The following is a 15,005-nucleotide window of genomic DNA, read 5'->3' as shown; positions in this document are numbered from 1 at the left end:
TGCAGTCATGAATAACCACACCAGTTTAGTATAATTTTATGAAGTTTATTCCCTATTGATTACAATTCTAAGAGCAGATTTATTAATCTCAAAACCAAGAAACACAATAGCATCGTCACGATATGGCAACTCTGATAAGATTTCATCAAAGCAAGAATCATAAACATCAGAACATAGCATGATGTGAACATAAACTATCTTTAGCAGAGTATCGTCAACACAGCATTGATTCAATCGTTTGTCTGTTTGCGTCAGTTTTAGTGAATCCCTCTGAACTAACCTCTAATTAGCACTGGCATGTTGGGCTTCATGCAAAACAATTTAGAACACCAATTTGGAAAACATCTAGCTATGGACTCTGTCAAAAGTAAGCAGTTGGTACCTAGAAAGGAAAGCAAACAGACAGATCACAATTTCATTGTCATAGTTACTCTCCAAGGTTTGGGTCAGCACTCAGGTTCGGTCTTCGTCTTCAGGACATCAGTTGATTCACCATCAATCAGATATTCAGCTCTCGGGAGAATAGGGGCACTTCCCTCATAAGGAGGTAAAGTGTAAAAAATGGGCAATCTAAAGAAGAGGATGGTTTAAGTAAAACCAATAAGTCACCAAACAGAGTGACAAAGTTTCTGGATCAAATCGACAACATTTCCCTAACCAATCTAAATGGCTCCCCGCGTCATAGGTTTTTATCCCTTTTTCGTTGTACATTCCCCTAAAAGTTGATTGGATGAATGTTGCACCCCACTGTCTTTAGCCAATTAAAAACAGATTATGTAATTAAATCTTTCACCCCACATTAGTTCACAGACAGTTTATTGGTCCATATGATTGACGTTTTCAGAGGTAGCACGTCTGGTATGATTTCATCCTTCTGTAATTCTTTGCACATCTTTTGGTCAGTAGCTCCATTGTCTGTACCGGTTTGAGCGACCTTGTACATTACATTAATCTACACTGTTGCTTTTAGCTAGTACATTTCTACAAGCAATATGAATTTCATGAGAACGGATTTACTATGGTTACATTCAGCTTCTAGTTTGAAGAAAACAAGAGGTCATGTCCTTTTGCGAGTCAGCACACTGCACGTTAGGAAAAATACATTTAATATGAGAGCCAGGCAGCTAAGCTTCGGCTCATGCCAACTTAAGGCCTACAAGGTTTATTAGCAAAACTTCAATAACATAATCATTAATAATTAGAATAAAACTATTCAACTACAATAATTCATAAACATTAGTCATTTTCATTAGTCCAGGTATACATTGGCGGCCACTCCCCGTGGTCACATTTCAGGTGCACGTTTAAGCAAAACCTACTGATACAGTTTTCTATGCAGCATTATTGCACACTATTTCATAAACATCTCATGTTAATATAGATTATATAAACTACGCTCTCTCACAATAATGCTCCCCCTCAACTTCGCATCTGTTTATGTTTATTTATATATGTTGTTAATTTTTTTTCTTGCAATCTCTTAATGTTTGTCAGTGAAGATATCAGCAATAACCAATACATCACAATCCGAAAAGGAGAATTAAAAGAGATCAAGAATAGATGTCACTGAAGCCAACTGAATTTACTGAACACTATGATTTTTTATACAGCCAGCTGCTGAATTAAATTCTCCTTCCATAAGACAGTCACGTCTAAAGGACTGGATTGATCAGCAAGCAGCAGCTGCCCCCATGCCTTTACAGGACTTAAGCTCTAAATGTCAACACCAGGACAGTGCGCGCTCTACGGGCATCTAGAATGCAAAAACCCAACACTCAAAAGATAATGTAATTTATGCATTGTGATGATATGTTATTGTTTAACCTTTTGCATTGCAGAATTCCATCCAAAAGATTCATTTTTAAGGTGTTTATAAATACTGTACATTTGCAATGTATTGCTGCAGACATTCAGAGTGTGTTAGGGTGTGGTCCCTTTCCAGGGCCTTCTAGAGACTTTCCCTGCAACATGCCTGGGCGTGGTTCTAGGCTGGGCCAAGACTCTATAAAAGAGAGTCAGCCCAACTTCCAGTGCTCACTATTCAAAGGTCCCGGTGCAGAGCAGCAGCTTCTTCCTGAGCTCCTGTCCCAGCGGCCTATTTGGATTTTCCAGTCTTCTGCACTCACCTCTCATTGGTGATCACTGTTTCCAGGCGGTAAGACGGTGTTTGGACATTTCCAAACACCGTAATTGAGAATTTTCATATTCTTGATTTTAATTCTTAAATGAATAACAGATTACTTGTGCGCTGCCATTTGTTGACATTTGTATGGTGGTTTGCAAATAGGGAGAACGCGCAATTTATTCCATAAAGATTTGACTTCGTTATTACATGGTTGTTCATTGCGCGCTGATATTTCTTGACATTTACATGATGTTTTACGAGTTGGCAAGACGTGCAACTCGTTTCATGAGCATTTAACTTTGTTGTTCATTGCGCGCTACCTTTTCTTGACATTTACATGGTGGCATTCGAATCTGTGAAATGCGCGATTCACTTCTCGTGTGTAATTCATGCTGTTCATTGTGCGCTACCTTTTTCTGGCATTTACATGGTGGCATTCGAATCGGCAACACACGCGATTCTTTCTTTGAATGTTTTTTCATGTTATTCATTGTGCGCTACCATTTCTTGGCATTTGCATGGTGGCATTTGAATCGACAAGACGCGCGATTCTTTCCCTGAGTGCTTTTCATGTTGTTCATTGTGCGCTACCATTTCTTGATATTTGTATGGTGGCATTTGAATCGGCAAGATGCGCAATTCTTTCCTCGTGTATAAATAAGGTAAATTACTGTGCGCTACTATTCTAAGACATTTTCTTGGTAGCATTTCAAGTTGACACGTTGCGTGATTTATTCCTTGAATCTACGTTGTGTGATTTCATGGTGCACAATCCTTTATGGTGTTTAATACTCATATAAAAATCTGCAATGTGCGCAATTCACTTCCCAATGTTTTTTCTGAGATGAACACAACAATACCAGAATTCTAGATGTAATGCTGTTCCTGATATGTATTCTTAAAAGGAGATTCATATGGTTGTTTAGAAATTGCTCAGAGTGTTTCCTGATTCTCATGCTAAAGAAAGTACTCGAATCTGAAAGTCCTATTTAACTTTTCCTGTTTCCTCCTCAGGTATTCGGTCATCTAAAGCCTAGTCAGTTTTAGGACTATTCTAGGGTTGTTCATGTTTTTTGGAAAAGAAGAAGCTTAGAGTTGTAGCATGGTACTGAATTCATGAGATGTAATTTTGATGTTGTGTTTTAACCTTTTGCTTCCTACAGGTCTCCTTCCCAGCTGTTCCCGTCCTAATCCCCTTTTCCCCACTTGGACTCTCTTAGACTCTGTGATAAATCTAATCAGAGTATTGGAGCTGTCTTGTGGTGGAAGTGTTTGGAACATGTACATACCCCAAGGATCTGGTGACTCTGACAGAATAGTGAGCCCACAAATTATTATCCTCCTGGTTTGTGTATGTTCTCAGCATGGCCACACTGGACGAGCTAGTCAAGGCTATCACCCAGCTCCAGTCAGAAGTGGTATCATCAAAGGATTTGACAAATAGTCTAGCTGAGAGGGTGAGTCAGTTACAGAATAAGGTTGAGAAGAAAGAACAAAGTCCCACAGGTGTGTCTTGGCCAGGTACTTCTTCTCAGACTTCTGGAGGTGATCCGACTAACATTTCCCTCAATGTTCCTTCAGCCATTCCTTTAGCTCCCCCAGAACGCTTCTCAGGTGATCCCTTGAAAGCGCAATCTTTTCTGGTTCAAGTGGAACTTCACTTCACCTGCAGACCACATACTTTCCCCGATGCCCAGTCTAAAGTAGCTTTCTTGTTGTCATATCTGTCTGGAGATGCAGCTACCTGGGCTATTCCTCTTGTGCGTAAAAATAGTCCCCTGTTGTACAACTGGAAAAATTGTGTTCGTGAATTTGAGAGAGTTTTCGATCGTAGAACTGTAACACAGTCATCAGATCGTGAATTATTAGACTTACGCCAAGGGAATCAGGACTTAGTGTCATATTTAGCCAACTTTAATCGGCTGGTCGCTGAGACATCCTGGCCTGAAGAAAAACAAGCGGCCTTGTTTTACAGGGGACTCAAAGAGGAGCTAAAAGACATCTTAGCGCAAATCGACCCACAACCTGCAAACTGTCAAGATTTAATAAACCTTGTCTTGAGGCTTGATCATCGTTTAAATGAACGAAAAGGAACGCGTAAAAAGACTGAAAAACATTCTTGGCATGCTCATGATAACAAAGACTCAAGAACTCCGAGAGAAAGAACGCCGGAACCGATGGAAATTGGAACCATCAGGAGACCTTTGACCAAAGATGAAAAGGACCTACGCAGAAAAAATGGGCAATGTCTCTATTGTGGGCGGAAAGGTCATTTCGCCAAAGATTGTCCAATCAAAACGAAGAGCAAGCGAGGCCCAGTTCAGAAAGTTGCAACCAATGCATCAGTCGAGTCGGAAAATCTAAAGCACCCAAGTTGCAGAGAAGGGTTGCTCTTGGGTGTCACCGTGGATCCTTCACAATCCAAACATCTAAAATTGGGAATAAGAGTTCAGGTCAAGAAAAAGACCTATTTCAAGAAGGCTCTGGTCGACTCTGGGGCTACCGGAAACTTTGTTGACGCCCAATTGGTTCGTGCATGGGGGATCCCATGTATTGAAAAGAAGACCCCAGAAACCATCCAGGCAGTTGATGGAAAACTCTTAACTGGAGGTCCGATAACTCTTCAAACTGTCCCCTTGACAATAATTTGTAAAGGTAAAAATCAAAGAAAGAAACATAAAGAGGAACACATCCTTGACGTGATCCATGCTCCCCAGTATGGGATCATCCTTGGCTTGCCATGGTTAACTCATCACAATCCAGAGATTAATTGGGCAGAACGAAAGATCGTGTTCTCATCAGTGCTATGTAAAGAACATTGTCTCCAAACGACTCAAGAATCGGAAGTTCGCCATTCTTACATAGCTACCGCCGCAGAGAAAGAAGTTCAGTTGCCCAAACAGTATTCGTCTTATGAAGATGTATTTGATGAGAAGGAAGCAGAGAACTTAACTCCTCATAGATCTTATGACTGTCAAATTGATCTAGTCCCAGGGGGGATACTTCCCAGCTGTCGTGTGTATGCCCTGTCAGAACATGAAAATCAACATTTACGAAAATACTTGGATCAATTCTTAGAGAATGGTTTCATCCGCCCCTCTAAGTCTCCCACAGCTTCTCCTTTGTTTTTTGTTCCAAAAGCGAACGGAGAGCTTCGATCTTGTATCGACTATAGGGGCTTGAATAAAATCACCATCAAGAACAAATATCCTTTGCCTCTAATTCCGGTCTTACTGGAACAAGTAAAGAAAGCAAAAATCTACACGAAGCTTGATCTTCGAGGTGCTTACCATTTGGTCAGAATGAGAGAGGGTGACGAATGGAAACTGCATTCAAAACAAGATATGGCCTTTTTGAATACACCGTCATGCCTTTTGGTCTGTGCAATGCTCCAGCAGCATTTAAATTTTTCTTAAATGACGTTCTTAGAGAGTACCTCAATATCTTTGCCATAGTTTACATTGATGACATTTTGATCTACTCAGACAATGAGAATGAATATGTTCAACATGTCAAGAAAATGTTGGCAGCCCTTCGTAAACACCATTTATATTGCAAGCTAACCAAGTGTGAGTTTCATGTTACCACAGTTGAGTTTTTAGGGGTTATCCTTACCCCTCAAGGTATGGTGATGGCAGAAAGGAAAGTAAAAGCCGTATCTGAATGGCCCATCCCAAAGACTGTTCGTGATGTACAATGTTTCCTGGGCTTTACAAATTTTTACCGGAGGTTCATCAATCATTTCTCCCAGACAGTGGCTCCAATTACTAATTTATTAAAAAAGAAAGAAAAATTTGTATGGTCCCCAGAAGCAGACCAAGCCTTTTCAACTTTGAAAGAAGCTTTCTCCACTGCCCCAGTCTTGACTCATCCAGATGCGGATCGACCTTTCATAGTGGAAGCTGATGCTTCAGATGTGGCGATAGGAGCAGTCTTGTCACAACGAAACAAAGACACTGGTCAGTTTCATCCTGTAGCTTACATGTCTCGGAAGTTGAACGAAGCCGAACAGAACTATGTCATTGCTGAAAAAGAGCTTCTGGCGATTCGTGACGCCTTTAAAGAATGGAGACATCATTTGTTGGGAGCTAAATATACTGTCACAGTATATACTGATCATCGCAATCTTCAATTCATGAGTTCTGCCAGACTTTTGACTCCTCGGCAATTACGCTGGATGCTGTTTTTTGCCGAGTTTGATTTTGTGGTAACCTGGTAAAGATAATCGCAAAGCTGACGCCTTGTCCCGCCAAGAGTCTACCACATTGCCTGCAGTTCAAATCTCCAGAGCTATCATTGCTCCTGACAAGGTCCAATGTATCATAAAAACAGAAGATTTCTTTGAAGACATCCGCAATTCATTCACTGCTGAAAAATGGCAGGCGTGGGCCCAAGCAGATCCGAAAAGATCAATCAAGCAAGGATTACCCTTTCACGATGCTCGTTTGTTCGTGCCCACTACCAAACTTCGCAAGATAGTGTTTCATTGGTTGCATGTTATACCTACAGCAGGTCACCCTGGTACTCCTAAAACTCTTGAATTAATCCAACGCTATTTTTGGTGGCCTACCTTAACAAAGGATGTAAAAACAATGGTAAACAACTGCGAAGTCTGTGCTCGCACTAAAACAAGTCATTCAAAACCCAAAGGGTTGTTACACCCACTCCCAACCCCAAGTTGTCCGTGGGAACACATCTCTTTAGACTTTATTACAGGTCTGCCAGTGGTTCAACAGCATTCAGTAATGCTGGTGGTAGTAGATAGTCTCACGAAATATGGACATTTCATTGCCTGTAAGAAATTACCCACCTCTAGTGAACTGGCAACTATCTTACTGAATAGAGTGGTTCGTTATCATGGACTGCCAAAAGTGATCCTCTCCGATCGGGGATCGCAATTTGCCTCCAACTTCTGGAAGACATGGTGTAAAACACTCCAAGTGACATCTACCCTATCTACTAGCCACCATCCTCAAACAGATGGTCAAACGGAGAGACTAATTCAGACTTTGAAGCAATACCTACGTGCTTACGCTGAAAAAGCACTAAATTCATGGACATCAATGCTCTGGTTAGCTGAGTTAGCCTACAACAACTCCTTCCACACTTCTACTGGCGTTACATCCTTCTTTGGTTTGTTTGGCTATCATCCTGACACCTTGCCCATCACAATTCCTCAAGAAAGTTCTCTCACTCCAGCTGTGTCAGAAATCATTCAACATTTGCATCAAACTCAGAAATCGATTCAACAACATTTAGAAAAAGCCAAAAAAAAATACAAAAAGCATTATGACAAGAAACATTGTGAGGGACCGCAGTATCAACCTGGTGACAAAGTGTGGCTTTCCACAAAACATATAGACTTCAAGAAGAAGCACATGTTCAACCCCAAATTTATAGGTCCTTACACTGTTCTTCAGCAAATCCATCCTGTGACCTATAAACTACAATTGCCAAAATCATTACGGATTCATCCAGTGTTCCATACTTCCCTCTTAAAAAGGGCAGTCCAAAAGGTCCACCCTCATCCAGCTCCTGTTTTAGTACAGGGGGAAGAAGAATATGAAGTCAAGAAAGTATTGGACTCTAAACTGAGAGGGCGTAACCTATGGTACTTAATCTCATGGAAAGGTTATGGCCCTGAAAGTAATTCATGGGTTTCCGCATCTGATGTTCATGCTCCAGTACTTGTGAGACGCTTTCATCATCTCAATCCAGATAAACCAGACCCTAGAGCACGCCTGGGAGAGGGGAGTACTGTCAACACCAGGACAGTGCGCGCTCTACGGGCATCTAGAATGCAAAAACCCAACACTCGCAAGATAATGTAATTCATGCATTGTGATGATATGTTATTGTTTAACCTTTTGCATTGCAGAATTCCATCCAAAAGATTCATTTTTAAGGTGTTTATAAATACTGTACATTTGCAATGTATTGCTGCAGACATTCAGAGTGTGTTAGGGTGTGGTCCCTTTCCAGGGCCTTCTAGAGACTTTCCCTGCAACATGCCTGGGCGTGGTTCTAGGCTGGGCCAAGACTCTATAAAAGAGAGTCAGCCCAACTTCCAGTGCTCACTATTCAGAGGTCCCGGTGCAGAGCAGCAGCTTCTTCCTGAGCTCCTGTCCCGGCGGCCTATTTGGATTTTCCAGTCTTCTGCACTCATCTCTCATTGGTGAGCACTGTTTCCAGGCGGTAAGACGGTGTTTGGACATTTCCCAACACCGTAATTGAGAATTTTCATATTCTTGATTTTAATTCTTAAATGAATAACAGATTACTAGTGCGCTGCCATTTTTTTACATTTGTATGGTGGTTTGCAAATAGGGAGGACGCGCAATTTATTCCATAAAGATTTGACTTCGTTATTACGTGGTTGTTCATTGCGCGCTGATATTTCTTTACATTTTCATGATGTTTTACGAGTTGGCAAGACGTGCAACTCGTTTCATGAGCATTTAACTTTGTTGTTCATTGCGCGCTACCTTTTCTTGACATTTACATGGTGGCATTCGAATCTGCGAAATGCGCGATTCACTTCTCGTGTGTAATTCATGCTGTTCATTGTGCGCTACCATTTTCTGGCATTTACATGGTGGCATTCGAATCGGCAACACACGCGATTCTTTCCTTGAGTGTTTTTTCATGTTATTCATTCTGCACTACCATTTCTTGGCATTTGCATGGTGGCATTTGAATCGACAAGACACGCGATTCTTTCCCTGAGTGCTTTTCATGTTGTTCATTGTGCGCTACCATTTCTTGATATTTGTATGGTGGCATTTGAATCGGCAAGACGCGCAATTCTTTCCTCGTGTATAAATAAGGTAAATTACTGTGCGCTACTATTCTAAGACATTTTCTTGGTAGCCTTTCAAGTTGACAAGTTGCTTGATTTATTCCTTGAATCTACGTTGTGTGATTTCATGGTGCACAATCCTTTATGGTGTTTAATACTCATATAAAAATCTGCAATGTGCGCAATTCACTTCCCAATGTTTTTTCTGAGATGAACACAACAATACCAGAATTCTAGATGTAATGCTGTGTGTTCCTGATATGTATTCTTAAAAGGAGATTCATATGGTTGTTTAGAAATTGCTCAGAGTGTTTCCTGATTCTCATGCTAAAGAAAGTACTTGAATCTGAAAGTCCTATTTAACTTTTCCTGTTTACTCCTCAGGTATTCGGTCATCTAAAAGCCTAGTCAGTTTTAGGACTATTCTAGGGTTGTTCGTGTTGTTTGGAAAAGACGAAGCTTAGAGTTGTAGCATGGTACTGAATTCATGAGATGTAATTTTGATGTTGTGTTTTAACCTTTTGCTTCCTACAGGTCTCCTTCCCAGCTATTCACGTCCTAATCCCCTTTTCCCCACTTGGACTCTCTTAGACTCTGTGATAAATCTAATCAGAGTATTGGAGCTGTCTTGTGGTGGAAGTGTTGGGAACGTGTACAGACCCCGAGGATCTGGTGACTCTGACACTAAACTTCAATGTCGAATTGGAGGACGTGCCAGTGGAGCTAGTATGTATGAGTTCAGCTGCTGTTGGTGCTCCTGGGGATACCAGGGTTATGGAGTTGAGGAGATCTATTGCCATGCTGGACCTGGTAGATGTTATGGATTACTTTCAGGGCACGGGCCTGGTAAACCCAAATAAAGGGGATGGGGGCAGGCATCTGTAATAGATTACATCTTCACCTCCAGGCAATTGGTGCAGTGGTGTCTAGCAGGGGAGGAAGTTGAAACACAGCTGAGTGATCATAATGCCCTTTTGATTGTTGGGGCTTACGCCTGCTCATAGATGAGCCTCCTCTAGTGTGTGATCAAATCACAGACATTCCAGGGATGGATTACGGGTGGTGTAGCTTCTTAAAGATCCTGAGGCCACACCGGACATTTTACTTAAAAATTATTTGTTAGCTTTTTTGGGCTGTTTAAGAATTGATTTAGGGGAAGCTCTTGCAGACTGTTTTCAGCTCATATGTGACACTATTAGGGGTCATTTGATGAACACAGTTGTCCTTGAGCATCCTTGTTGGTTTGATGCTAGCTGCTCTGCGGCTAATCGCCATTTGAGGAAGGCGCTGTCCGGAACACCCAAAGATGCTGGGGCAGTTAGAGAAGCAAGGCAAGCTTATAAGCTTGCACTTAGTGAGTGGAAGCATGCCTTGTTTAAAGGGGATTGGGAAACTCTAGAGCTTGCAGTCACTCGTAACTGCAGTAAGGTATTCTGGGATATAGTTAATCGCCTCTGTCAGCAGGATGCTCCCACGACCCAACTCCTGATGGGTAACATCTCAGGTCAGGACTGGGTTAAGCATTTCACCAGGACTTATCATCTGCCTGGAGATAAAGCATGTGAAGGCATGGTATTCAAATGCCTAGCGCACTGTCCCCTGTTTCAGCTTTCCCTCCAGAAAGTCGAGGAAGCACTTAAAGTAAGTACAAATGGTAAAGCTCCAGGCCCTGCTGGGATCCCTATGGACCTATGTAAATGTAACACTGATTTATGGGATCCCCTGCTTGAAATCTATTCAACAACACTGTGTGAACTTTGGTCCTGGAGGCCTGGACCCTCTCCATCATAGTTCCAATTTTCAAAAAGGGGGGCTGAAAATCCCCTACCTATTACAGGCCTATTTCTCTTATTGATAGTTCTGCGAAGGTTTTGGGGAGGGTTGTTTTCAATCATCTTCAGGCTTGGGTTAATGATAATAACATTCTGTCTCCCTGTCAGTATAGCTTTCGGCCCAGGTTAGGTACAATAGAGCAGTGCTTGAACTTACACCTGATTATGAGTAAGTACACAGTTGCTAGGTGTTCCTCCCAAGGGCCTCCCTCCCCTCCAGGGCAGGGATGGAAGGGGAACCGCTTTCCCTTCCACACACCACCAGTGACGTCTGATGATGTTGCACGCTGACTTCATCAGAGGCCGCCCCCATTGCACTGGAGCGTGATCAGAAGAGAAATAAATCACATAGCAATCGGGCTGCAGAAATGCCTACTAGACACCAGCAATTTTGTATCATTACATATAAACAATGAAGGGGCGCGACCCCTTTAGCAAGGGTTGCTCCCCTGGGGGTAATTTTTTATTAGGCCAGCCACTAGACACCAGGGAGTTTTGTTTTTTTACATAAACAATGAAGGGGAGTTACCCCTTGAGCAAGGGTCGCTCCCCTGGGGGGCAAATTATTTTTAGGCCATTTCTGCCCCCAATCAGCCTATTTATATTAGGCCAATCGAAACCACTAGACACCAGGGATTTTTTATTTTTTTTACAGATGGGGAGCGACCCCTCAGGCAACGGTCGCTCCCCTGGGGGGCAATTTTATTTTAGACCATTTCTTTCCACCTTGGGAGCAGACAGGCCTATTTTTCTTAGGCCAATCTGCCCCCAAGGGGGGCAGAAACCACTAGACACCATGGATTTTTTTGTGTGCCAATTTCACACAAGAGGAGAGACCCCTTAGGCAAGGATCGCTCCCCTGGGGGGCAAATTTATTTTAGCCAATTTCTGCCCCCGTTGGGGGCAGATCTGCCTATTTCTATTAGGCCGATCTGCCCCCAGGGGGGCAGAAAATCTTAGGCACCAGGGATTGGTGTGTGTGTGTGTTTTGTTTGGGGGGCAGCCCCTTGGGCAAGGATCGCTCCCCATGGGGACACATTACTGTTGACCATTTCTTCTCCCGTTGGGGGCAGAAAGCTCAGCAGAGCCCAGGGACAATTTTTTTTCAAAAAAAGAGGGTGGGGGTATGGCCATACCCCACCCTAAATAAATGGGGGCAAAGTTGTTCTGCCCACCAGTGGGCAGATGGGGCAATTCCCCCGATCAACTCTTCGGGGGGCAGAAAGCCTACTAGATGCCAGGGAATTTTAAAAAAATAGTGGAGTGGTGGCTACCAACCAGTATGGGCATGGTTATGCCCCCACCCCAAATAAGACGGGGGTAAGAGTCTTTCAGCTCTCCCTCGCACACTAAAAGATCTTATCCCAATGGCAAGCAAGAGGAGTTTTGATTATTTTGGGTTTTGTTTTACATTTGGGCCATGAGAACTTGTCTAACTTCGGGACGCTGCCATGTAGAACAATCTACGAGATCTAGACACATCTGGGTGACTCCGAGGTGGTGTGCTTCACATGCACCCGCACCATTTTCTTACCCACAATGCCCTGCAAACATCCAACTTTGCTTGAAATCATTTTTGTGATGGAACCTTCCGGAATCTGCAGGAATCCACAAAATTCCTACCACCCAGCATTGTCACATCTATCCCGATAAAAATTCTGCCCCACTTGTCAGTCTAAAAATTATTTTTTTTTTTTAACTGTCCTTTTGGACCCGCTCTTTCCTGTCACGGGCACTTGGCCCACCTACACAAGGGAGGTATCATTTTTATCGGGAGACGTGAGGGGAACGTTGGGTGGTAGAAAATTTGTGCTGGTGCGGTGATCCCACACAGAAATGTGGGGAAAATGTGATTTTTTGTTACATTTTAGGTTTGCTGAGGATTCTGGGTAAGAAAACACTGGGGGATCTACGCAAGTCACACCTCCCTGGACTCCATCGGGTGTCTAGTTTTTAGAAATGTCTGGGTTTGGTAGGTTTCCCTAGATGGCAGCTAAGCCCAAGACCAAAAACGCAGGTGCCCCCGCAGAAGCAGGTAGTTTTGTATTTGATCATTTTGATGTGTCCACGTAGTGTTTTGGGGCATTTCCTGTTGCGGGCGCTAGGCCTACCAACACAAGTGAGGTACCATTTTTATCTGGAGACTTGGGACGATGCTGGGTGGAAGGAAATTTGTGGCTCCTCTCAGATTCCTGAACTTTCCATCACCGAAATGAGAGGAAAATGTGTTTTTTTGCCAGATTTTGAGGTTTGCAAAGGATTCTGGGTAACAGAACCTGGTGAGAGCCCCACAAGTCACCCCATCCTGGATTCCCCTAAGTGTCTAGTTTTCATAAATGCACAGGTTTGGTAGGTTTCCCTAGGTGCCGACTGAGCTAGAGGCCAAAATCGACAGCTAGGCACTTTCCAAAAAACACGTCAGATTTCAATGTAAGAATGTGATGTGTCCATGTTGCGTTTCCTGTGGCAGGCATAAGGCCTACCCACACAAGTGAGGTACCATTTTTATCTGGAGGCTTGGGAGAAAACACAGAATAGAAGAACAAGTGTTATTGCCCCTTGTCTTTCTCTACATTTTTTCCTTCCAAATGTAAGACAGTGTATAAAAAAGACATCTGTTTGAGAAATACCCTGTAATTTACATGCTAGTATGGGGATCCCGGAATTCAGAGACGTGCAAATAACCACTGCTTCTCCACACCCTATCTTGTGCCTATTTTGAAAATACAAAGTTTCCTTGATACCTATTTTTGACTCTTTATATTTTACCAAATAAATTGCTGTATACCCAGTATACAATGAAAACCCTTTGCAAGGTGCAGCTAATTTACTGCCTCTGGGTAACTAGGGTTCTTGATGAACCTACAAGCCCTATATATCTCCACAACCAGAAGACTCCAGCAGACGTAATGGTATATTGCTTTTGAAAATCTGACGTTGCAGGAAAAAGTTAGAGTAAAACGTGGAGAGAAATGGCTGTTTTTTTCACCTCAATTTCTATATTTGTTTAGTTCAGCTGTTATTTTCTGTAGGAAAACCTTGTAGGATCTACACAAATAACCCCTTGCTGAATGTTGTCTACTTTTCAGAAATGTTTAGGTGTCCGGGATCCAGCATTGGATTCACATCCACTTCGGTCACTAACTGGAAGGAGGCTAAAAGCACAAAAATAGTAAAAATGGGGTATGTCCCAGTAAAATGCAACAATTGTGTTGAAAAAATTGGTTTTCTGATTCAAGTCTGCCTGTTCCTGAAAGCTGGGAAGATGGTGATTGTAGCACAGCAAACCCTTTGTTGATGCTATTTTCAGTGGAAAAAACACATACTTTCTTGTGCAGCACTTTTCCCAAGTTTTTTGCAAAAAAACGACATTTTAGCTGTATTTTGGCTAATTTCTTGGTCTACTTCAGGGGGACCCACAAACTCTGGGTGCCTTTAGAAGCCCTTGGATGTTGGGAAAAAAAGAAAAAGGTACATTTTCCTTGGCAAGGTTAGTAAAGATCAGTCTTTCAATCAATTGGCTGGCAAGTTTGTTGGCTTATTTTCTATTGTTGTATAACTTATTAAATCTAATTCGAAAAATAACAATACTGTCACCTTTAAAGCAAGGTGGAATATGGGATGTTACAATCATAGCGTTGATACAGCTAATATAACATCAATGCAAATGGTTAAAACTGTTGCTGTTTTGGTTACCCTCTACCTTCTTTATACCGAATTCTATGAAAAAAGTTCCCGGTATTAATGAGACTTTTGAACTTCCCTATCTCATTTCTCTTTACATCAAAAAAACTTGTTGCTATTATGCTTTTTTCAGACTTGTATATCAACTTTGATGCAATTGTTGAAGGTAATAAGAATAACATTAGGCTCCAGGTACTCAGTACTACGGTTCTTGTATGCTGTTCACAACTATTTACTTCCAATTTTCTCTTTAGTTCATGTATGTAAAGATAGAAACATAAGAAAACCATGAGCTAATACTGGGCACATCCCCAGTGTCGGCTATAACCTTTAGATAGAGCAAGATCCTTAACTTCCACACTATTTTATGAAAAGTAAACCTTGTGCACCTGAGGAGTTCTGAAGCAAGTGCATTGATCATTTAAACTATTGTACCGCTATTATAACCTTAGACTTGCTGGATATGAACTAGTCTGTGCAGCAGGCTACCTCACCCTCAATGTTATCTTGCCAGCATATTCATTTGGCCAGCAGATGTATATGGTTAGATTGCTCTCTCTGGGTA

At 42.2% G+C, this 15,005-nt stretch overlaps 1 protein-coding gene across 7 annotated transcripts in view; it reads right to left on the bottom strand.

Moving 5' to 3' along the window:
- AKAP7 (A-kinase anchoring protein 7) overlaps positions 1-15,005 on the bottom strand; it is a 1,205,386-nt gene that overhangs the window by 1,188,024 nt on the left and 2,357 nt on the right. The window lies entirely within an intron of this gene.

This window comes from Pleurodeles waltl, chromosome 5 (assembly GCF_031143425.1).
Source record: "Pleurodeles waltl isolate 20211129_DDA chromosome 5, aPleWal1.hap1.20221129, whole genome shotgun sequence".
Taxonomy (NCBI): Eukaryota; Metazoa; Chordata; class Amphibia; order Caudata; family Salamandridae; genus Pleurodeles; species Pleurodeles waltl.
The sequence above is the reverse complement of the archived record's forward strand: the minus strand, read 5'-3'. Positions and strand labels throughout refer to the sequence as shown.